This window comes from Pelmatolapia mariae, linkage group LG10_11 (assembly GCF_036321145.2).
Source record: "Pelmatolapia mariae isolate MD_Pm_ZW linkage group LG10_11, Pm_UMD_F_2, whole genome shotgun sequence".
NCBI lineage: Eukaryota > Metazoa > Chordata > Actinopteri > Cichliformes > Cichlidae > Pelmatolapia > Pelmatolapia mariae.
In genome coordinates, this window is record NC_086236.1 from 73,047,364 (window position 1) to 73,073,380 (window position 26,017).

General features: G+C 41.0%; 2 long non-coding RNA genes across 2 annotated transcripts; both read left to right on the top strand.

The window, feature by feature from the left end:
• The first annotated feature begins 483 nt into the window (after positions 1-483).
• Positions 484-5,071, top strand: LOC135933671 (uncharacterized). Its single transcript, XR_010573879.1, has 4 exons — positions 484-561; positions 3,652-3,750; positions 3,853-3,878; positions 4,461-5,071. It is a non-coding gene; the product is annotated as an uncharacterized LOC135933671 (long non-coding RNA).
• Positions 5,072-8,582: 3,511 nt separating this feature from the next.
• LOC134636423 (uncharacterized) lies at positions 8,583-9,278 on the top strand. The gene is made up of 3 exons (XR_010095013.1): positions 8,583-8,691; positions 8,797-8,822; positions 9,113-9,278. It is a non-coding gene; the product is annotated as an uncharacterized LOC134636423 (long non-coding RNA).
• Positions 9,279-26,017: the final 16,739 nt, after the last annotated feature.

Here is a 26,017-nt window from a genome sequence, read left to right on the forward strand (position 1 = left end):
AGGAAGACAGGATAAAGACATGCTGTGGAAGAGAGACAGAGATTAATAACAGGTATGATTGAATGCAGAGACAATTTCAATCCTTAGAAAGAAATTCTTCACTGCTGGTTGTTTTTATGTCGCCTGTATGGAACAACATGGTTGGAACACACTGGGGTGAAATAAGACACACATTTTCAACTTTTTCATATATTTCTGAGTTTGTTTGGGGTTTTTTTGGTAAATTTAGCCTTTTCTCTTCACCAACCTGCAGTTCCTTCTTATAGATTTATTAGAAAATTGTGAAAAAAACTGTTTTTGTGAAATTTTACTCTCCTCATTCAGGCTCATAAACTTTTTTCTTTTTTTTTCAGTGGCATCATCTTAAAAAGCCTGTTGGGTCCGAGTCACAAAGCTGAGACTTGTTAAAGGCTGTAAGTTTTCTCTCGTTTGGAGAGTTTCCATTTAGACACTCCCCCACTCTCTCTCTCTCTGTCTCAGTCAGTTTGTGTCTCTCGTCCAGGATGAATGTGTTGCTCTCCGTCTCTCTCTGGCTTGCTCTGATCATGTCGTCGTGTTGTGGTGAGTGACCTATGACCTTTGACACATCCGTGTTATAAATATTCAGACTAAACCTACTTTTGCACTCAAAGGTCTGATATTGATCGAGAGATCCATGAAAGTTTTACGTGTGTTTCATTCTTTCAGTTACAGGTTGAAGAGTCACTGTGAGTTTTTTGTTTGTCTGATAGACTAAAAATTGCTAAACAAAACTGTAATCGATGACATGTCTTTATAAGCTGCCTCTTTATAAACTCGCCTTTGAACTGAAAGCAGAAGCGACCACGAGACTCACGGTTGTTGACGTCTTTCTCTAGAAACCAGGTCATTTCGAGGGACTGAGCTACTTTACTTGTCATGTTGTGTTCGTGGGTTTTAGACTAGTAAAGAACATCGTCCTGGAAATACTCAAGTAGCATAAAATATAATCCTGTTTACATGTTTGTGATTTTATTGTTTCATCAGAAAGCTGGGTATGAGACGGAGACAAAACAATGTGATTTTAACAGGCTCGTTAGGAAAAGGAGCGCTCCAATGGTTCTGTAATATCCACAAACTGAAGTTTTTCCATGTTTAGGCAACAAAACCAAAGGAAAAACATTTTTGGCTTTTACAAAAATCTGTTAGAATAAAATCTGAGGTTTACTGTAATTTATGCTTAAAAAAGATTAGAATAAAAAATGATAGATGCAGACAAGCATAATGCAAGCGTCAGTTTAAAACTAGGAAAAAACTAAAGACAGCATAATGTGTCTGCCTGAAAACAAAAATGTTGCTGGAGATATGACTGCGGTCACACCTCAGACACTTTGCATCTGTGGGTGTGTGATGTGGGTTTGGATTTAGATGTGAAGAAGACAGGAACTGAGGCTAAACTGTAGCTCTGTGGGTATAACATGCAGACACTGTGAAATTATCTGGCTTAGTCATACAGTGCATCCAGAAAGAACAGCACATCACAGACCGGCCTGTGAATGTCACGCAGTTGCTCAGAACATGTGCACAGATGCTCACCAACCTGATGGAGCCTGGCAGAACGTCTGCCCCAAACTGCTCTGTGTCGGAGTTTAAGGTGAAAATGAATTCGATCTATTTTGGAATAAGACTGTAACAATACGCATGAATATGTACTGCAGCAGGTAAAAACGGTGTTGAACTCGTCTTCTATTTTCTCAGTAAATATATTTCTAAAGGCGCTACTGACATGAAATTCTCACCAGATGTTGGTAACAACCCATCCAATCCACACAAGCGAGCAAGATCGTGGATTTCAGCTGGTGTTACTCACTGTAAAGCATTTTCTGGCTTCTCTGCAGCTTAACTCCCCCATGAGGGAGAGCGCTGAGAGGAAATGTTTTGAATTTCACTTCTTTATTTGTTGGCACGAGCCCAAAAGCTACAAACATTATTCCCAGAAACTTGTACATCCTTGTAATCACGCAGCAGGCTGTGTTGGGTGTTTTGGTCGTGAGCTGGCACAGAAACGTTTTAGGAAGTGGGGAGATGAGACCTGGAGCATGAAGCAACTGCTGGGGCTTCCAGTGAAGTTAGCAACAAATAAATTAAGGTCTTGACCAGATGGGTTAAAACTGTGCAAGAATAACATTTTGAATAGTAAAAGTCCTCTATTGAAGAGAAATATAACATATACACATCCACGGTGCGCCCTGTGTCTCACCACAGACCTCAGAATTATTTCCCTGCTTAAGAAAAAACACTTTACAGCATCTAACCAAGTGAAGAAGACTCAGTGGGACATCACTGTCAAAACCTCATGGTACTCTTGAGCAAGAAGGTCAGAGTAGACTTCAGCAGAAAACATCTAAAACTGGACAGTTCTCCAAAGAACAAAGTAACAGAATAAATGAAACCGAGGTTGACGTCTGTCAGAAGGAGAAACAGCTCTGAAGCACATGAGCTCTCTAACATGATGGAGACAATATTACTGCAGGGCTGCCCGTGGCTCAGAGTCACTGGTGTGTATTACTTCAACCAGGGAGGTTCTGGTTTTGGTAGCATTTGCATGCATTTGTCATTCTTTCTGTAAACACTGAATGATTTTTGGGATTTAGCGTGTTGTCTGTGAAACGCCAAGACTGACATGATGAATTAATTAAATACATCATTAATTAATTAAATGTTTTGTACATATTTATTTAATTAATTATTTATTTATTTCACATTTTAATTAATTATTGCCACATTTAATTATTTAATGATGTATTTCATTAATTCATTATGTCAGTCCTGGCGTTCCATAGTTGTCATGTTGATGATCCATTCAAACTCTGCTCACAAAGTCTTCAAGGTCAACTTTATGATTTATTGGTGGAAACTTCAAGGCCAAAATAATAATAAATATACTGAGGGAAATATACATTTCCTCAGGGGTTAAATATTACATCATATATATTCTCATATTTATTATTATATATTACATAGAGCTATTTAAACTTGTTTCTTTTTCTGTTTGTATTGACAACATACAGACATATTGGAAATTTATAGATACACATTCTGTATATCGTGTTACTTTGGACCTCTGACCTCTTCTTCAAGGTCAAAATGAGGTCAAACTTTTTTTAAAAATGTCTTTAAAAGTACGATTATAATTCTGCTACCTTTGCTTGCGTGGCCAAGATTTAGGACATGATACTGAATACAAACAAAGATAACAATTTGCGAAATACAGTACTCCCCTCAAAGCAGTTACGGCCCAGAGCTGGCGTGTGCAGATGAACTGTGACGTGTACGGAGCGAGGGATCGGACAGACCTTCATGGTGCAAACGGATAATGATCCAAAGACACTGAAGAGTTTGTCAAACAAAGAAGTTGATTTTCTTCAACATGAGAGCGCGCTGTGGTCAGCTGCAGTAAAAGCACAGCATTTGGTAAAAACCATGAAAACGCTTGTAATTCCTAAACAGTTCAAGCAACATCTCCATGAAAGCGTTTCCATCAAAGCTGAATGTCAGCGCATCAGTTTCATCTCGATTGTTTTAAAATCTTTTAAAGTTTAGCACGGCGACTGTTAGCGAGAGGAAAACTGTTTCCTTTAAATCCCAGCTGCTCACATGTTGTTGATGTTTCCGCTTCATTTTCCTCCACAGGACACGAGACGGAAGAGCTGACCACCGATCATACAGTGACACAGACGACAGACTACGACTACAACTACGACCACACCTTTGATTACTCCAGCTTCCCCGGTAACAGCAGAGACCCACACAAACACACAAACTCTGTTTAGTAACTGAGACTTGATGCACTAACATCAGCATCTGTGCTTTTCTGTGTCTTTGTGTTTTCAGAGGTGCAGCTTATAATCCCAAACAAGGTGAGCACTTTAAAAAAAAAAAGGTTTTATGTCCAATGTATGTTCAGACCAATGACTGTCATTGGTTCAGACGAATTATTAAAGGACAAATTCACAATATTTAACTCATAGCAAGATTCACATTTATAGATAATTTATTCTTTCTTAATATTTTCTGAAATTTTGTGTTTATCCTGGTCAAAGGTTCAAATAATAAATTCTTGTGAGCCAAAAATTTGGGCTTCAGATATTTTTTCTACTCTTTTCTCGATGACATCATAGAATAAGTCTAATGTGGTTGTGTTCTGTTTTCAGTGAGACACAAAAAGCAATAAAACTTTTATTATCCATAAATCATCCTTAAAATGAATGTTTGTCAACATTATTAAAATTTAAGAGCTTCTTTTAACATTTTAAATATTAATTAAAATACATGTTGATAGCGAGTACTGATTACTTATTGTTGATTATGTTAATTCCACAGCTTTAAAGGTTCTGAGCTGATACGTTTAAATTTTAGCCAAATTTAAATGTGGATCCGTGTCAAACATCACATATCAAAGTAGCTGTTTTCTCTTCTGTGAACCATGTGACGTCTCTCAGGGTTCAGGGATTGGCCAGCTGAACCTGGTACTCCTGCTGGGATTGGTGATTCTTCACGCCTGGAATTGATTGGTGGGCGGAGACAAGGACGAGCTATCATTTGATGATTTCTGAACTCACTTCCTGTTATGAATCTGCAACTTTCAGCTTCTTCTTTCACATCTCTGCACCTCGATTAACCGCAGCGGGGTTTCCTCCTGGAGGCCAGAGGAAGTCAAGCTTCCCATTTTTTTATTTAAGTTTCATTTTAATAAAAGCAGTTTTTAAAGCAATAGATCCTGTATCACTCTCAACACTGGCATCGTTACTCTAGTCCAATCATCTTTATGCTCGCCTGCTTTGAGCCAATCAGCCTCCGCTCTGCACGGTTTAAATTTCAGTGCTCTTCCTTCATTCCCCCTTTCTGACTCTCCTTTCTAAAAACCCGCCTCCCTCCTCCCCACCCCCACCTCGCCCGAGTCACTCAGAGCTCCGTCCCAGCCTCAGGTTTCACCTTCAGCACCACCTGCGTCTGACTCTGATGGGTCACCACTGGGATCCTGTTCTGCCATGATGACTCATCAGAGTCTAGTCACCAAATAGATTCACTAAAATGAATTTCTCTTTCTCAATAAATGATGTTCAATTCTTTGAAAATGTTCTCTCTTTATTGAAATAAAATACAAAACACGAGGTTGGTGTCACACGTTTGTGATGCCGTAAATAAATGTTTTAAGTCTGAAAGGGAGCAGGAGGAATTTATCACCTATTAAAGTTTATTAAGACCCACATGAAGAAAAAGTACAAACTAAACTTTATACAGGCTGTCTACAGCCTCATTAGCTGTAAGTATGTGCACATAATAATAATAATAGTCATATCCGGATGAGCAGAGTGAGTATCCTCTTTGTACATAATGATTTTCCCCTCTGCTCATCCTGTGTTTTCTTCAAACAGTAGCAGCGTTTCCACTTATATCCTGTTGGCCAACAACGCCGGACGCAGTCATCGGCACCGTGGGCCTGATCGACCTGGTCTTTGATTATCTGCATCCTTGATCTCATGCACTTCCTGACTCAGCCCTCCACATTTATCCAGGTTTGCTGGCTCTAAGTGAACACTGGCTTGTGCCCATAAAATGTTAGCATGTAATAAGCTCAAATTTCAACAGTACAAAATGCAGTGAGTAGTTGATCCCTACATATCAAACTAAGACAACCGTCTGCTTTAGTGATGGGAGGGTCATCTGCCGTCTTTTGCTCTCATCTGAAAATCTTTGAATCTCTGCGGATCTCCTCACTGAGATCAGCAGCAGATTTTGAGAGTATATAAATATGTGAAAGTGACACATCTCTGTAACGTGTCCTACAGCATCACAGACCCCCGTCCCGGCTTGTGACTGATGCTGTAAATAGTGAGCAGGTTAGGGTTTTTCACAGGAGTCGGGGGCAAAGCCAACAAACTGTGCACGTCTCTTCTTCACAGCAAGTGTTTGTGCAGCATGTGGCAGACACTTCAACAAGTTCGAAGAAGAAGCTGCACATCTTACCTTTAATGTAAGAGTGTTACAAGAAAAGGAGCAGTCTGGCGGTACTCTCGCGCCTTTCTGTTCATGAGGTCATCTTTCACACTCTGTAAAGAGTCACTTTGACTCATGAGCAGATAAACCAACACAGAAAATTTTGACAGTAACATCAGAAACAGAAAGCCCCGATCTTTAAATTAAAAAAAAAATTATAACACTAATAATAAAATGAATCTTTCTTTGCCTATGTGACAGATCTCCGCTAAACTTCATTAAAGTGAAGAGTTGCAGTTTTTTAGATTTGCTAACAGATAAATAAATTCAAATCTAGTCGGCTCAGCCCTCACAGACGAGTTCACGGTGAACAGGAGCTGAAATTCAGGACCTGCTCCAGACTTGTTCCAGGATTTTCTTAAATGTAGTGGCTCTTTATTATTTTGGGACAGTTGGGGGAACATTAGTCTGTATTCAGTGTATCACAAAAGAACCGCTCATAAAAGTTTTACTAACTTAAATGGAAAATTAAAAATCTGAAGGAGAAATAAATCGGTGCATTGACAGAAATACGGGCTGTTAACTGCTTATGGTAACTGAACAAACATGCAGACTTCTCTGTGTTTCTTGTACACACATCGTGCTGGTCTTGCACATAGCAACAGTTTAGCAACCACATTTCCTGTCTCCACTTAAAGTCAAGATATGTGTGAAAACCCTCTATGCACAGTGACAGAGTAAGTGCATCTACTTTAATGACTCTACTTTCTCTGCTAACACAGGTAGTCAGCAAGCGTATATGCAGGTATGAACCCTCTACACTCATTGGCTGAAAGAAAAAAGAAAAGCAAAGAAAGAAAATGATTTTAAAGCAGAGCTTTTTCTATTTAATATTTAATTCATTGCTTATATTCCTTTCTTATAGATTTTATCCTCATCTGCTGTTAACTGCTGGTGTGGACTGCAGAAACACAGACGTTGGTGTGAGTTGAGTGACCATGAGGGAGATAGTCGGGACAACAAATGTCTGAAACAATATGACCTCCTCAGAGTATCAGTGAGCTTTCACTGGACAAACTGGAATCATGTCCTGCAGCTGTTGATGTTTGCTCCTGTCGTCTGCAGCTTTGTGCAACACTGCTTCTGGGAGCATTTTTATTGGCTCTCTTCCACAGCATGTCTTGTTTGTATGTCTGTTTACATTGGTCTAGTATGAATGCCTGTTGGGTAGATTTTCATCTTCATCTACAACCCATGAAAACACAGTTAATAGTCTTAAATTTATGCCTTTTCACATAAGCAGCGGGCCAGATTGGGGTCTTTGTCGGTCCAATTCTGGCCCCCGAGCCTTATGTTTGATGTAACTGTCACATCTAAAAAGTGTTGTTAGGTCTCATCTAACGAGTTCGGGCTTGCTGATAACAGATAAACTCGTTTCGTGGGAAAATAAAGTTTTTGTTTAACAGAGGACTCAGATCTCATTCCCACGCTCTCTCTCTGCCAGTTTGTGTCTCTCGTCCAGGATGAACCTGTTACTGTCCGTCTCTCTCTGGCTGGCTCTGAGCGTGTTAGTCTGCTGTGGTGAGTGAACTGCAACCAGAACTTTAGATGTTATAAATTATATGTTAATGTTATAAATGTCTGTTTGTAAATAGGAGATTTTACAAAAAGTGTTTGTTCTTTGTTTGCACAGTCATCCCTCGCTGTAACGCGGTCTCGCTGTTTCGTGGATTTTTTGTGTGTGCAACTTTCCATGTTTATTTGTTTTTGTTTTGTTTCCTTTTTTTTTTTTTCTTTTTTTTTTACCCCGCATTGTGTTCTGCGTTCTGATTGGCTGTGGACGGTTGTAAATCAATCTCGTGCCGTGTCTCCTGTACAGTACAGAATGTGTTCAGCTCATCAAATTTACATAAATCTTCGATCGCTAGCAGCGTGACTCTGAAGTGCTGCACTGCATGTTTGTGAGTTTTCTCCGACAAACACAACAATGTCGATGAAACGTTTTGCACCGTCAGAGGCTCCTGCGGCTGACTTTGATTCTATAATACTGGACTTATTTGTTTCTACGAAGGTTTGAACTCTGAGAGTTTAAACAAGAGAGAAAAGTGTGGAAATGTTCATGCCTGTCTGAGAAAAGTGTGTGCTGGGGGGGAGGTTACAGTCTTAAAACATCTATAACAATTTATTTATGGAATGTCCTGATTTCTATGTGACGCACGGGTCGCGGCCTCGCCTTCAAACCGAAAGCAAAACTGACAGCCTTTCTTCATTTCTGACCAATTAGCTCTAAACTCCAAACATCCACAGACTTCAGACTGTTCAGATGACCTTTATTTTCCAAAGCTGTTAAAAAGCTTCATACTAATTAAATAAAATATTAACCCAGAGTAATATTATATTTAATAATATTTATTACATATACAGAATGAAGTATAATTGGGTTGTTTTATAAAGGGTGTGTATGTGTATGTCAGCCAGCTTCTATCAGCTTACGTGCTTTTTATTTTGTTTCTGCTTAATTTTTTATCACAGAAAACAGTGAAAAAGAAGACTGGAACTTTTATGACCTCGCAGAGTTTAACTGGACCGACTATATCGACTCCAACTGGACCGATTACAATGACTTCAACTTGACGGACCCTGACAGCTTCAACTTGACGGACCTCGACTACAGTTATGACAGTTATGACTATACCGAATTCAGCACTGACCGTGTCCACACTTCTTTTAAAGGTAACAGCAGCGCACCAACACAGCACAGAGACTTTGTCTAGGGACAAAAGTATTATTGGTACTTTGGTACTGATGCCAGTATCTGTGCTTTCTCCTGTCTTTTAGAGGCTGAGTCCAATTTCAGGAACAAGGTGAGAAATCCTGATTATTTTTTAGACGTGTCAGTAAAGGACAGATTTATAGTCTTTAACTTAAAACAAGAAAAGATTTATTTATTGAATCTGCTTCTCTGTATTTTCTGTCACATACTGTCTGTCACTCTAACACAGCCACAGTTTCAAAGTCAGAGTGTGCTAAAGAAATCCTGATCACACATGATGTTATCATGAGTCACAAAAGAAGCTGCTAACATACAACATGTCACCTTTTTTGTGCTGGATAAACATGCATGTATGTGTGTCTGTGTCGTTCACTCTCTCAGGCCTCAGGGATTGGTCAGCTGAAGCTCGTGTTCCTGCTGGGATTGGCTATCCTTCAGATTTGGAATTGACTAGTGATGTGCGATACCACTGATTTCCTTTCCGATCCCATACCAAGTAAAATTCAGGGTGGTATCGACGATACTGATCCGATACCCATACTCTGTACAAAATATTAATGTTTCATTGTATTTCATAATACAATATATAATTATATTATGTAATTGTAATAATAATATAATAATATGGCTTCATAATGATTACAGGACATCAGAATACTTGTTCTTATTGCTTAATAATGCAGAATTCATCATATAGAAATAAAAAACCTGAAGCTGAAGCACTATTTGAACACCTTGCCTGCCTGCAGCACTAAAGGACTCCGTGAGACACGTCTATCTCGCCCTAGCAGCACCTGTCCCTCTCCTCCTCTTCAGTTCGTCTCAACATAAGTTCATCATATTCTGTGATATGATTTACTCTGAGGGGTTTGACGAGGTCAGTGGTGTTGCCACAGCACCTCACTTTCTTGCCACATGTATCGCAAACCACGTCTTGGATGTTTGTGGAGGTAAAATACATCCAGACGTGACGCCGTTTACGCTCAGCCGTTGTTGTGAGTGCGCACGCCAGGGGGCTGCGACACAGTTATACAGCCGTATTTCGCACATGACCATGAAAGGCGGAAGAGGAAGTAATTCCTTCCAGTGTAGACAATCCGAATGATATAGTTTCTTTCCACTGTGTTCCTGTTAATGAAAAACTACAAATTTACCCCAAAGTACTAAAATATCGATATTTTAATATGAGAATAGATTCTAGAACATAAATTACTGGTATCGGAAGAATCGATATTTGCACATCACTAGAATTGACAAAGATCATGGTGACAATAAAATGGTCATCAACAGTGTTGGGCAAATTACTTTGAAAAAGTAATTAATTATAGTTATTAGTTACTTTTACAAAAAGTAACTGAGTTAGCAACTGAGTTACAAGATTCTAAAAGTAATTAATTACTTGAAAAGTAACTATTGCATTACTTTAAAAAATTTTTTTTTAACCCTCTGGGGTCCAGGGTGTAATTGGCCATTTTCACTACTTTTGATGTTTCCTCTGCATTTCACCTTTAAAAACTATTTCCTTTGCCTTGTTTGGTATCATCATTTTCAGCACAACCTCACGTGTCTGAATTTACAGTTATGCTTTCATTTCGACAGACTGTCTTAACACAATTGATCTAAAATCAGACAAAACACAACACAAAACTATCCACAACACTACACACTAACTACACAAGACAACACATTAACTACACACTCCAAACACGCTAAACGTCACAAATCTTTCACATCTCAAAACTCGCTCTCTCTTTTTCTGCTCTCTCTCTCTCTCTCTCTCTCGCCCTCACTCCTAAATCTTCCCCCTCTTCCTAAACAACCAGATGTCATGTTGCCATATCATTTTTTGATTGGTCGACATGGTGCATTTTTTACCAACACGAAAGGAGTGTCTTTTGGTTTTATTTTTTTGCTCATAAGCAGAGAGGTCTCGCTGCGCTGTCTTTAGACAGTAAACGTGACGAAACTATTCAGGAAAAAACGCCGCGTATATATTGTTTATCACGACTCTGGTTTTACGTGGCCTATCAACACAATTTATAAACTGGTATATATCACCTTGTTGCTTTGTCATCTTGAAGTGGTCGTGTGATTGGCTTACCACGACTACTTTATTCTTCCTCAGTCAAACAGCAGCACTCATGCGATTGTTTTGCCCCCTTAGCTCCAGGTGTTGTACCAAAAAGTGATCGTCTACCAGACAGTGATTGCCGTCCGCGGGAGCGCGCAGCTGCTTAAAGCTGTAGCACCCAGATTACTTACAGCTACTTCCGTGCAGCTGATATAAGATGCGGTAAGCTGAACACAGCTTCAACTGTTTGTTGAAAAATAGTAACGCGACCGCATTTTCTTGTTAGTAACGGTAACGGCGTTGTAACGATAGGAATAGTAATTAGTTAGATTACTCGTTACTGAAAAAAGTAATGCCGTTAGTAACGCCATTAGTAACGCCATTAGTAACGCCGTTATTCCCATCACTGCTTATCAGACAACAAAAGGCTTGCAGGGATCAGACTGGAACACTTATGGAGAAGGTTGAACAAGGATGAGAACTACAAAAGGGATTATGTTGCATACACGAATGGCATAATTGAAAGAGGAGACGTGGAAGAAGAACACAACGAAGGAATACAAGGTGAACAATGGTACATCCCCCATCATGGGATTTAACACCCCAAAAAGCCCACAAAACTGCGTGTCGTATTTGACTGTTCAGCCAAACACAATGGAACAAGTCTCAATGATCATCTCTTCCAGGGGCCAGACTTAATAAACAATCTTACTGGCATTCTCTTGAGATTCTGGCAACTTCCTATTGCCTTAATGTGTGATATGGAAAAGATGTTCCACCAGTTTCACGTCAGTGAGAGGGATCGGGACTATCTACGTTTCCTCTGGTGGAAAAACTGTGATCCAAGCACACAATCTCAAACATACAGGATGAAGGTACACCTTTTTGGTGCGGCATCATCTCCAGGCTGTAAATGGTAAATGGACTGATTCTTATGTAGCGCTTTTCTACTCTGCCGGAGTACTCAAAGTGCTCTATACAACATGCCACATTTACCCAGTCACACCAATTCTACAGCAGGAAGAGGGGGCGCTATGTGCAGTTCCTTGCAGAGCAGTTCTGGAGCCGCTGGAGTCGGGAATATATTCACAACATAATTTCAAGGCAAAAGTGGCACTCGCCAAAAAGGAATCTGAAAGTAGGTGATGTTGTGTTGGACATGGATGAACTAGTGCCCAGGGGCGAGTGGAGACTTGCAAGAGTTGTAGAGACTGTTAGTGGAAAAGATGGACTTGTGCGAAGGGTAAAGATCTCACATGGAGAAAAGAGACTCAATAACAAAGGTCAACGCTCTAATAAACTATCAGTTGTGGAGTGTCCATTACAAAAACTTGTATTGTTGTTAGAAAGTTCTTAAGGAAACTCCTTCATGGGTTATTTTGTTTGGGGAAAGTTATTCATAATGGTTCTTATGTACACCAATTATTCATAATTTTGGTGGGAGTGTAAATAACCCTAAATGCTTTTACTTAGTTCCTTGCACCTGATTTTGGCACTCATCGGTTCGCTACATGACACGTCTCTGTAACGTGTCCTACAGCATCACAGACCCCCGGTCCCGGCTTGTGACTGATGCTGTAAATAGTGAGCAGGTTAGGGTTTTTCACAGGAGTCGGGGGCAAAGCCAACAAACCGTGCACGTCTCTTCTTCACAGCAAGTGTTTGTGCAGGATGTGGCAGACACTTCAACAAGTTTGAAGAAGAAGCTGCACACATAAGCTGTGTCCCAAAACGTCAGCTGCATCCTTCGGGGGACCCGGCCTTTGCGGTCTACGTGGGCCGGGTCCTTCGAAGACCGTGAAGGCCGGAAGTGCGAGGCTGTGAAATGGGACGGTCTAGCCTTCAGATTTGTGTCATCGCTGTGTCGGTGGAGTTTAATAAACTCGGCCGTCTGCTCCTTGGTATCTAAAATATAACAGGACACTGGCGTAATTCTCGACCGTCTCACACTTCTGTTTAATCAGTTTTCTGTTTGCTGTTTATTCAGCTGTGTGAAAATCCTGGAGGAACCCACCCGATGGATTAATAAAGTTTTATTTAATCTAATAATCTTGTAACTTTAATCTCAGCCAAACCGATTTACTCAGGAACAAATAAAACACTGAAAAAAGCCAAACAATTACATTTTTAAGTTATCCGAGTGACTTATATATCATGTTTAACCTGAGTAGCGAAAGACAGCAGGGGTCTGAAAACAATGAAGCCGGGAGTCCGCTGCTCTCACCGGCTCGAGTGACCATTGAACCCCCTGGCTAACTATTGAGCGGGTGGTTAACAGACGTCTCAGAAAACGTTGGAGCACTTTTACAAACATGTGATGTCTTGATAAACCGAGCAGATATTTGAAGTTTACACAGCTACTTTCTTGCCTGAAAATATGTTAAAAGTTCATTTTGTGACCCAGAAAGAATAATAAGAGTAATATTAAAACTGTTGGAAACTGAAATTGACTGGGCCGCGCTATGAATTCTGGGATATGGTGGGCCACGAAGGATACACCCGACCCATCCTTCAAATTCGGGGAAATGAAGGACGCGTTTCTCGGCCGCATTTGAAGGAGTCGACAAATTGGGACAGCCTTCGTCGCCTGGCTGTGAAGTCATCGGCCTTCAAATGCGGCCTCAGGAGGATGCAGCCGACGTTTTGGGACACAGCTCTTACCTTTAATGTAAGAGTATTACAAGAAAAGGAGCAGTCCGGCGTTCTCTTGCGCCTTCCTGTTCATGAGGTCATCTTTCACACTCTGTAAAGAGTCACTTTGACTCATGAGCAAAAAGTCAGACAGCGTTTTAGTTTTGACAGTAACATCAGAAACAGAAAGCCCCGATCTTTAAATTAAAAAAAATTATAACATTAATATTAAACTGAATCTTTCTTTGCCCATGTGACAGATCTCTGCTAAACTTCATTATAAGTTGCAGTTTTTTAGTTTTGCTAACAGATAAATAAATTCAAATCTAGTCGGCTCAGCCCTCACAGACGAGTTCACGGTGAGTAACAGCAGCTTAATTCCAGTGAACACAAGAACCAAGTAAAGTTTTACTAACTCAGTGGTTCCCAAACTTTTTTTGCTGAGCCCCCCTTTGTTTATAAGAAAAATGTTCGCGCCCCCCCTCGTGCGCGCATGCGCACACGCACGCACACGCACAAACATCCTCCAACCACACAAACCCATATTTTGCTCCATTGCGGTTTATTTCACACCTCAAACATTTAGTAAACAATTAATCAAATAGAAGTAATCTGCAATAAATTACAGGTAGTAATAAAGTACAATACTAACTCTTTTACGCTACGTCCACACCTACACGGGTATTTTTGAAAACGCAGCTGTTTTGTCCACACGTAAACGGCGTTTCAAATCACCGAAAACGGAGATTTTTTTTAAATCACGCAACGTCAAAGGTATGTGCCTTTTTTCATGTCACGCTGTGCGCCACGTTGTTTACATGAGATGAATTGCAGAATGGCAGATAGAGACAAAATACTGTTAATCTGACTGTCTGCAGGTTTTACACGCTTACATTTACACACACGCAGTTACTGTCCCTCTATTTAGAAAGGCAGAGGCGTCACGGTGTGATTATTTTACGTGTAGTTGTTTTTTCCTGTGTAATAATATTCAACATTGCTATCAATACATTTTTCAAAAAATGCCTCTCTGTGCAAAATGGGTTTAAAAACATAAACAACTGTGGGATACTGTTTGTCCCTGATTTGAACCGGGGGAACAAATCGTGGCAGGATCAGCCTGATATTATTTGTATCCCACTGTAACTTTACTGTATAAAGAGCTAACATCTCCAAAATGTCAGGAGTAGTTAGTCATTACAACAAGTGTTTGTGAACTAAAAATCAAGAATGTGGGATACTGTTTGTCCATGATTTGAAGAGCCCAGTCGTGCTCCCGACTAAGGGATAACCAATTCTGCAGAGGAGACCTACCTCGGCACTTGTGCAGGTGAAACCAAAGGGCAGATATGCTTCATCATATTTTCTAGTCTTTGGCTTAGAATGAAGTTGGTTTGGAAACATATTCAGCAATGCTTCATCTCCTGATTTGCGTTTGTGGAGGCGCCCCGTGCTAGCAGTGTCCAAGCGTTTTGGTTTTTTTGTTTTGTTTTGTTTTTTCCTTTTCATGTCGCGCCCCCCCTGCAATGGCTTTGCGCCCCCCCTAGGGGGCGGGCCCCACACTTTGGGAAGGTCTGTACTAACTTAAATGGAAAATTAAAAATCTGAAGGAGAAATAAATCGGTGCATTGACAGAAATACGGGCTGTTAACTGCTTATGGTAACTGAACAAACATGCAGACTTCTCTGTGTTTCTTGTACACACATCGTGCTGGTCTTGCACATAGCAACAGTTTAGCAACCACATTTCCTGTCTCCACTTAAAGTCAAGATATGTATGAAAACCACCAAACCCTCTATGCACAGTGACAGAGTAAGTGCATCTACTTTAATGACTCTACTTTCTCTGCTAACACAGGTAGTCAGCAGGCGTATATACAGGTATGAACAATCTACACTCATTGGCTGAAAGAAAAAAAGCAAAGAAAGAAAATGATTTTAAAGCTGTGTTTTCTCTAATTATTTAATTCATCGCTTGTCCTGCGATTCCCTCACAGTATTCGAGTTAATAGTAATACTTTTGTGGCCCTGTTTGTAGCGTGGCCGTTTCTATTTCATTTCTTTTCTTGGTTTGCCTGGTTTTTCTCAGCCCATTCTGTCCTGTTGCTTGGACTCATGCCTCTGTGGTCGGGTTAGAGCGATCCTCTGCCCGAGTGTCGTGGTGGTGCTGGGAACCCTGAATCGCTTCAAGTGCCAGGTGTTGTGCCAAAAAGTTATTTCATATGTTTCCGTGTGTTTTTATGTGTAGTATCTTTACGTACGTTGGTATTCGCTTAGTATTCAGTGGACTTGGGTGATCAGAGTTTATAAATGGGTTATAAAATATATAAATTATATGTTTTCAAGTATATTTATAACTCTGGGTTATTGTAACTACATTATAACCAATCCGGTCCTTTTTGTCCACTTTAAATATGTTTACAGAACTATTGTTATATTTGTTGCAATTTTTGCTGTCCTCTTGGCCAGATTACTTAAAAAAGACATTTTTAATGTCAATGAGATCTGCGTAAATAACGGCTATATAAAAGTCACTACCAAAAACTGATTGCGGCTTGTACCTTCTTACGGGAATGTTGTTTGTGGCTCAAGATAACTTGATATCATTCATGAGGGATACATTTGACCAGTAGCGGTTTTTGATACTGGCGACATGGGCGGTTGCCCGGGGCGGCATCGTGGTGGGTGCGGCATCATGGGCATCTCCTAAATAAATAAATAAATAAATAAATAAACTCGTACTCATGTTGCCCCGACGTCATGCCAGCGCATTTTGGGGATGGTTTAGACACCGATCGGTTTTCTATCGCCCATTTGCTGGGAGTAAGGGCGCCCTCTGTTTGCTTGCGGCACAGGGAGGAGAGGGCGGGGCGGCGGGGGATTCTCCGGCTGGCTGGAGCAGCATCTAATAACCAACTCGCAAAATAAAACAAAATAAAAACAATCCAACAAACACGAAAACAGCAGACATCATGACACAGACTTATAATTTACACCGATGTTTTTTCGAAATTCGCGAAAAGTGAGCGCGAGAGCCCTCGGTGCGCCTGCTCGCTGCTGAAGTCAAAGTAAACTTTATTGTCATCTCTGCTACATACAGTCCAGTATATAGAGAGAGACGAGACGACGAGGCTCCAGTTACAGCAGTGCAAGTAAACAAACAATAAATATAAGAAGAGTAAGAAAATAAATATACACTTTAGGACCAGGGGTAAAGGGATCAATAACAATTTATAATTTACAGTTTGATGATTTAAAGTCTCACACACAACCCGTCGAAAGGGGAGGGGCTGCTTCCAAATAGAGCACATTTCATTCATAATGTTGTAAATCCAAGTCCATTATGTATTCATGATTTGAATCCTGGGTTGTGTGAAATCCCAGAAATAAACCTTAGACAAAGTGAATCTGTGAACTAAGGTGTAGGTCTGTTAGGTTATGTTGTGGTGATCCTCGGGTTGAGGGATGGGTGTTTATACTGGAGTGCAAAATTAAAACCAATGGAAGATGGACAAGAAAAGTTCAAAGCCATCAGGTGCTCAGTTTAGAAAAAAGAGAAAAGAAGAAGAGAAACGAGCAAAAGATACAGGTAAGCAGATGTGTCATTGGATAATGGCAGGTCATCCTGAAACAATCAGAATCAGAATACTTTATTAATCCCTGAGGAAATGATGTGGGTTACAGTTGCTCCAAGAAGAAATGGTAAAAATAGTAACAGTAACAGACTAAACTCCAAACAATACATTATGTTACAGATTTTACACATTTAAGAAATAGCACTAATATATACAGATCACTCAGTTATAAATATCAAGGATTAACAGAGGTGATTATAAATAAATATCAAGAATATTCCAGAGTAGAAAAGCGTGTGTAAAAAGGGTGTAGCTATTGCAGTGTTCACAGTGTGTTAGATGGAGGAGCTGTACAGGGAGATGGCCACGAGCAGGAATGATTTCCTGTGTCGTCAGTGGTGCATTATGGGTAATCTCAGTCTCTCACTGAACATGCTCCTGTGACTAGCCAGCATGTCATGGAGTAGGTGGGAGGTATTATCCAACATTGTCCTTATCTTGGACAACATCTGCCTCTCAGACACCACCCTAACAGAGTCCAGCTCCATCCCCACAACATTACTGGCCTTGTGAATTAGTTTATTTAGTCTGTTGGCATCTGTGACCCTCAACCTGCTGCGCCAGCATGCAACAGCATAGAGGATAACACTGACCACAACAGAGATACAACAAGAAAACATTAATTAGTAGGGATAGTGAAAATGTCAGTTTACGTTTGTTAGCCACTTGGCTATGATAGTAAACAGTAGATACTGATGTAGCTTACTGAATCTTTTGGACTGTGTTCAGCACAATATTAATTAGTCATTGTTGATTGTTGATTTGTCCTGTTCTCATTGTATGACGAATTATGATGGCTGTTTGGTAGCCGTTTGCATACTATGCATACTCTCTTCATATATGTGTGTGTGTGTGTGTTTCTGTGGTGAAATTCAGTATGGTTCCGACAACAGTTTTATGTTAATGTACAATCCTTAATATGTTTATTTGTGTGTGTCGCTTTTTGGCACAACCGGTTCCAGTTTGTGTGGAGCTGTACTGGACTGCGATTAAAGTTTGGACAAATACAACCAGTACGAGCCGTTGTTTGACTCGCGGAGTGCAAGCCCTCCACTCTGCACTGTGTGTGATCTCTGTTTTATTGAAGAATTGAAGTTTCTTTTATTTTATTATGATATGTAGCAAGCTTGGGCCTCAGTGTCCTTTTTTGAATGTAGGATGCGTCAGTGGCCCTGGGACCTTAGGTTGTGGGTCGTTTCCACACACTTCGTTTTTGTACAGCACTGGATCAACAATCAATCAAGGCTTTATTCGCCACATGCAGGTTGCCCTGCAGTGAAATGGGACCCCCCCCCCCCCGACCTTAAACACAGAACACAGACATCACATGGGGATACAAGTCGGAGATCGGTAGCGTTACAGAAAAAACACTGAAATGTACACTACAGTGGGAAAGTACAAGAGGAAAAAAAAGAAACCTCTACTCATGCTGGGCTCCCATGGGAGGACAGCATGAGAACAGGAAACAAAAAAACTCCTCTGCACAAAAAAGCACATAAATGTCCTCAGCACAACATTGTGAAACACGTGACAAGCCACAGGGCTGGGTGGGGGGTGAGGAGTAATCCGAAGCAGACACAGCAGCCGCCCTGCCCAGTGCTACCATTCCAGCGCGGGCTCAGACCCACCGTGTTCTCCACGAGGAAACAAGCATTGAAGGCGTTTGGAAAAACACGAGACAAGACAAGGACATAAGAAGCTAAGCAGGGAAGATAAGGGAGAGGAGAGGAGAAAAAGTGCGACCGCCTTCGCCGAAAAAAGTGCGACCGCCTTCGCCGGGTGTATAGGGTGTGGTGATTTTTTTTCTGTGAGGTTTTTCGTTTCGTCCACAGCTGCTGGTAAGTCTGAGTTCGATCATTGTTTTGTTGTATTTCAGGACACTGTCAAAGACGACGATTAAGTGTTTTCTATTGTTTTATTCCTTATCCTCCTGACTATAAGCATTTATTACTTCCAGGCTGGACTACTGTAATTCATTATTATCAGGATGTCCAAAAAACTCGCTGAAAAGCCTTCAGTTAATCCAAAATACTGCAGCAAGACTCCTGACAGGGACTAGAAAGAGAGAGCAGATTTCTCCTGTTTTGGCTTCCCTTCTGATAGGTTTATGCTACAAACCTATTTGCTGGAACGTTCAAGACAATTCTATCACACAGCAAAGCAAGACACAAGCAGGCAAAGTTCTTTGTGTTACTCATATATGAGGGAGAGAACCGGACGAGCACTGTTCCTTCGCTTGACCCAATTGCTCTCGTCTGCTCCCTCGTAACACTGCTCTTTTATTGAGATTACATGAATATGCATAGGCTCATTAACATAGGTACAGAGTAAAACAGATATATATGTGTTTGCTATCCCATATATCAGCAAGAGAAGATACGACCTCTTCCCATGACCCTAAGATGTGAGTGTGTATGCCAGAACACTCTGGAATGCACACAAAGTCTTTGCAGACTACTAAGGATCAGACCCCTATCAATATGACATCCATTATAAACTCTAAGCATATATGAGTAAATATTTCTAAGCATAAATGACAATCAACCATATAAACCTGACACCTTCATTGGCTTCCTGTTAAATCCAGAATTGAATTCAAAATCCTGCTCCTCACATACAAGGTCTTATATAATCAGGCCCCATCTTATCTTAATGACCTTGTAGTACCATATCACCCTATTAGAGCACTTCGCTCTCGCTCTGCAGGCTTACTTGTTGTTCCTAGAGTATTTAAAAGTAGAATGGGAGGCAGAGCCTTCAGTTTTCAGGCCCCTCTTCTGTGGAACCAGCTTCCAGTTTGGATTCAGGAGACAGACACTATCTCTACTTTTAAGATTAGGCTTCAAACTTTCCTTTTTGCTAAAGCATATAGTTAGGGCTGGACCAGGTGACCCTGAATCCTCCCTTAGTTATGCTGCAATAGATGTAGGCTGCCAGGGGATTCCCATGATGCACTGGGTTTTTCCTTTCCAGTCACCTTTCTCACTCACTATGTGTTAACAGACCTCTCTGCATTGAATCATATCTGTTATTAATCTCTGTCTCTCTTCCACAGCATGTCTTTATCCTGTCTTCCTTCTCTCACCCCAACCAATCACAGCAGATGGCCCCGCCCCTCCCTGAGCCTGGTTCTGCCGGAGGTTTCTTCCTGTTAAAAGGGAGTTTTTCCTTCCCACTGTCGCCAAAGTGCTTGCTCATACTCATAGGGGGTCATATGATTCTTGGGTTTTTCTCTGTATCTACTGTACAATATAAAGCGCCTTGAGGCGACTTTTGTTGTGATTTGGCGCTATATAAATAAAATTGAATTGAATTATAAATACAATTGGATTATTATTGAGGCCAGTGGCGGGCCTAGTCTGTTTGGTGCCCTGGGCACTGCTTCTTCTTGGAGCAACTGTAACCCACATCATTTCCTCAGGGATTAATAAAGTATTTTGATTATGATTGTTTCAGGATGACCTGCCATTATCCAATGACACATCTGCTTACCTGTATCTTTTGCTCGTTTCTCCTCCTCTTCTTTTCTATTTTTTCTAAACTGAGCACCTGATGGCTTTGAACTTTTCTTGTCCATCTTCCATTGGTTTTAATTTTGCTCTCCAGTATGAACACCCATCCCCCAACCCGACGATCACCACAACATAATCTAACAGACCTACACCTTAGTTCACAGATTTGCTTTTTCTAGGGTTTATTTCTGGGATTTCGCACAACCCATCCCATATGGAAAAGATATATATAAATCTTATAAAGTTTGTATCTGTCTTGTGTGAAACTTGTATGAAAAGCATACAAGAGTGAAAACAGATATAAGATCCTCTCCAAAAGTTGAATCTGTTCATCTGGACGTAGCTTTTTTGTGGGAGAAACGTTTCGTCACTCATCCAGGTGACTTCTTCAGGTGTCCCCAAACCTTATAAACAGTGCATTTGCATAATGACTGAAACCAGCCCACTGAAGGAACAATGGGCTGTGAGGTCAGTTCCTTAATCATAATTATGCAAATTCCCATGACCATTGATCAACAACCACTGACCAAAACCCACTGATCAAAGACCACTGATCAATGGCCATGAGTACCATTCACAGAGAGTTGGGGAATGGCTGCAATCACAGCATTGTAAGATGGCGACAGATGTACCCTTAGGCCCCCTCCTCGATTCACAGATGGTCTTTCCCTTTTCACGTAAATGGCCTCCTTGACTCCGCCCTCAAACCAGCGTTCCTCCCTGTCCAGGATGTGTACATCCTCATCCTTGAAAGAGTGTCCACTGGCCTGTAGGTGTAAATAGACTGCAGAGTCCTGGCCTGACGAGGTAGCTCTTCTGTGTTGTGCCATCCTCTTAGCCAGAGGTTGTTTGGTTTCCCCGATGTATAAATCCTGACAATCCTCCTGGCACTTAACAGCGTACACTATGTTACTCTGTTTGTGTCGGGGGACCCGATCCTTGGGGTGGACCAGTTTTTGGCGCAGCGTGTTTTGGGGTTTAAAAGCCACAGAGACCCGGTGTTTAGAAAAAATGCGTCTCAACTGTTCCGATACTCCTGACACATATGGGATCACTACAGGTTTTCGCTTGGGCAGCGGTTGTCCTTCTCTCCTGGATCGGCTGGAGCTTTCTTTAGGTGCCTTTCCAACTTTGACAAAAGTCCAGCTGGGATAACCACATTTACTCAGGGCCTTCTTGATGTTCTTCTGCCTCCCTGGCCGCTGTGTCAGTGGGGATGGTGTTCGCTCTGTGTTGTAGCGTCCTGATGACACCCAGTTTGTGCTCCAGTGGATGATGAGAGTCAAACCTTAGATACTGATCCGTATGTGTAGGTTTACGGTACACGTCAGTTTTTAGATGTCCCCCATTACTGATGGAAATCTCACAGTCTAAGAAGGCTAACCTGCCACTTTTCATATCCTCCCTGGTGAATTTGATGTGTCGGTCCACCGAGTTAATGTGATCCGTGAAGTGTGGTACGTCCTGAGATTTGATTTTCACCCAGGTGTCATCCACATACCTGAACCAATGGCTTGGTGGTGTTCCAGGGTAGGATAGCAAAGCCCTCTTTTCCACTTCTTCCATGTACAAATTGGCCACGATGGGTGAAACTGGGGAGCCCATGGCACACCCATGTTTCTGCCTGTAGAACTGACCCTTGTATGTGAAACAGGTGGAATGAAGACACAGTTCAAACACACTTGGTCGATGCTGAGAGTGGTCCTGTTGCTGAGGTTGGTGTCATCCTGTAATCTCTTACGGACTACCTCCAACACTTCCGTGACTGGGATGCAAGTGAAGAGAGATGTAACGTCGTACGAGACCATGGTTTCATCTGCCTCCATAATGACATCTCTCACCTTCTCAACAAAATCCAGGGTGTTCTGGATGTGGTGTTCAGAGCTGCCCACCAGCGGGTTGAGGATCGAAGCCAGAAACTTGGAGATGTTATAGGTGACCGAGTTGATCATACAGACAATCGGTCTTAAATGTGCACCCTGTTTATGTAACTTCGGTAAACCATACAGACTTGGTGTAGACTCCCCTGGGTACAGCCTGTGGTATGAGGTCCGGTCAATAGCCTTGTCTTGTTCTAACTGCTTCAGACAGTCTATCACCCTCTTTCTGTAGCCACTTCCTGGGTCTTGTTTCAGGGGCTCATAAGTATTTTCATCACTGAGCAGTGACAAAATGTTCTCATGATAGTCTTTCTGGTTTATCAATACTGTGCACCGACCCTTGTCTGCCGGAAGGATGATAATGTTGTTGTCATCACTAAGTGATGTGAGTGCCTTCCTCTCCTCCATGGTGATGTTGGATGCTGGGGGCTTTGCATTGCTGAGACAGGCCGAAACTTTCGTCCGTAGTTGCTCTGCTTCCACTTCTGCAATATTGTTGTTACGAATTGCTGTTTCTGTAGCTGTGATCAGCTCCACTAGCGGGATTTGTCTCGGTGTGACGGCAAAATTCAACCCCTTAGCAAGGATGTTTTTCTCTGTTTGGGTGAGCTGTCTGTCAGACAAATTCTTCACCCACTTGTCCACATCCTCCATGTCGCATCCTTGTCTCTTCTGGCCACTGAGGACACTCTCCGTATTTTGCTTTGGTTTCCGACGTACAACAAGTAAGTCAAACTTCCTTTGTTGCCTGGTCTTAGACTTCTTGTGCTGTGCTAGACGAGCCTTCTCAGTGAAGTCAAAGACCTTTTTGAGAGTATTCTCATCTAAAAGTATTGTCAGTCTCCATCGGATCCGCTCCTCTTGAGATTTTAGCATGTCGATGGTAAAATTTGTCTGCCTCACCCGTTCATTAAGCAACTGATGCTGTGCCTTCTGGAGGATTTTTGTTGCCCGGAAGCCTTTAACTGAAGAGCTCATTTGCAGACTTTTAGGAGTAATCCTGTTTTGTCGGCATCTGAGGCTGAATCTCAGGTGGTTCCTGTAGTCCGCCATCTTACGTGCTGTTTGCTCATACTGACGTACAAGCTTTAGGCAGTCCTTGCCAAAGTGGGTTAAAACGGCTTGATGCATTCTCAATCATCCAGGAAAGTAAATCTCCAAAAGTTGAATCTGTTCATCTGGACGTAGCGTTTTGTGGGAGAAACGTTTCGTCACTCATCCAAGTGACTTCTTCAGTCTCAGCTGACTGCAGGTTTCCCCAAACCTTATAAACAGTACATTTGCATAATGACTGAAACCAGCCCACTGAAGGAACAATGGGCTGGGAGGTCAGTTCCTTAATCATAATTATGCAAATTCCCATGACCATTGATCAACAATCACTGACCAAAACCCACTGATCAAAGAACACTGATCAATGGCCATGAGTACCATTCACAGTAATAAATAAACAATCTTCAACTCATAATGCAACTGGAAGCATTTCTTTTGGAAACCAGGCACAATCATAAGCCATAGACTCCTTTTTTGAACTTGGTTTATTGGAAATTACCCTACACTTATATTCCTTTCTTATACATTTTATCCTCATCTGCCCTTAACTGCTGGTTATGTGTGAATTTCACTGAGGACTGCAGAAACACAGACGTTGGTGTAAGTTGAGTGACCATGAGGGAGAAAGTTGGGACAACAAATGTCTGAAAAAATATGAACTCATTGGAGAATGATATCAGCTCTGGCCCCCGAGCCTTATGTTTGACGTAACTGTCACATCTAAAAAGTGTTTTTAGGTCTCACCTAATGAGTTCGGGCTTGCTGATAACAGATAAACTCGTTTTGTGGGAAAATACAGTTTTTGTTTAACGTGTCAGAGGACTCAGATCTCATTCCCACGCTCTCTCTCTGCCAGTTTGTGTCTCTCGTCCAGGATGAACCCGTTACTGTCCGTCTCTCTCTGGCTGGCTCTGAGCGTGTTAGTCTGCTGTGGTGAGTGAACTGCAACCAGAACATCATTTAATCTGAAACCAGTTGGAGTCTCTGTGTTATAAATGTCTTCAGGTGTCAGGACCTGTTGTTAACACTGACTGCAGACTGAACCCAGCTTTAAACCTAAAGATGTGATATTAACCGAGAGACATCTCCATCCTGATGTCAGAAGATGTTTGTTGCATTATTTCAGTTTCAGCTTAGTCTGTTTTTAAATAGGAGATTTAAAATAGACTTAAAAGATTTAAAAAAGAAATCTGTTTGTTTTTTGTTTGTAATTCAAAATCAGTTAACCTGTATAAGCTACTGCAGCTGGTATTAAACTATAAACAATAACCTTGTAAAAATAAATACAGTCCTGATTTCTATGTGGCGCACAGGTCGCGGCCTCACCTTCAAACCGAAAGCAAAACTGACAGCCTTTCTTCATTTCTGACCAATTAGCTCTAAACTCCAAACATCCACAGACTTCAGACTGTTCAGATTGTCATGGCTGTGTGCAGGCAGGCAGGGAGAGAGGACCCAAAGTGCAGGACTCACAAACGCAGAAACAAAAAGGTGAACTTTAAGCAGCTTTATTGCTGTGCACAAACTGAACTGAACTGAGAATACAAAACAAACTGAACACACAGGGGAGGTATGAGGGTACGACGCGACACTGCCCCTCCGACAGCCAAACTCATCTGTTCTCTGATTGGATTGTTACATTTGTGATTGACATGACATTGACCAATCAGATGAAAGGAAGAGTCCACACACAAATCTTTTTTACACACACAAATCTTTTTTACGCACACACAAATCTTTTTTACACATACAAATCTTTTTTACGCACACACAAATCTTTTTTACACACACAAATCTTTTTTACACATACAAATCTTTTTACACACACAAATTTTTTTACACACAGACAAATCTTTTTTACACACACAAATCTTTTTTATACACACAAATCTTTTTTACACACACAAATCTTTTTTACGCACATACAAATCTTTTTTATGCACACACAAATCTTTTTTATACACACAAATCTTTTTTACACACACAAATCTTTTTACACACACAAATCTTTTTTACACACACACAAATCTTTTTACACACACAAATTTTTTTACACACAGACAAATCTTTTTTACACACACAAATCTTTTTTACGCACATACAAATCTTTTTTATGCACACACAAATCTTTTTTATACACACAAATCTTTTTTACACACACACAAATCTTTTTACACACACAAATCTTTTTACACACACAAATCTTTTTTACACACACACAAATCTTTTTACACACACAAATTTTTTTACACACACACAAATCTTTTTTACACACACAAATCTTTTTTACACACAAATCTTTTTTATGCACACAAATCTTTTTTATGCACACACAAATCTTTTTTACGCACAAATCTTTTTTACGCACACACAAATCTTTTTTACGCACACAAATCTTTTTTACGCACAGAAATCTTTTTTACGCACAGAAATCTTTTTACACGCACAGAAATCTTTTTACACACACAGAAATCTTTTTTACGCACACAAATCTTTCTTACGCA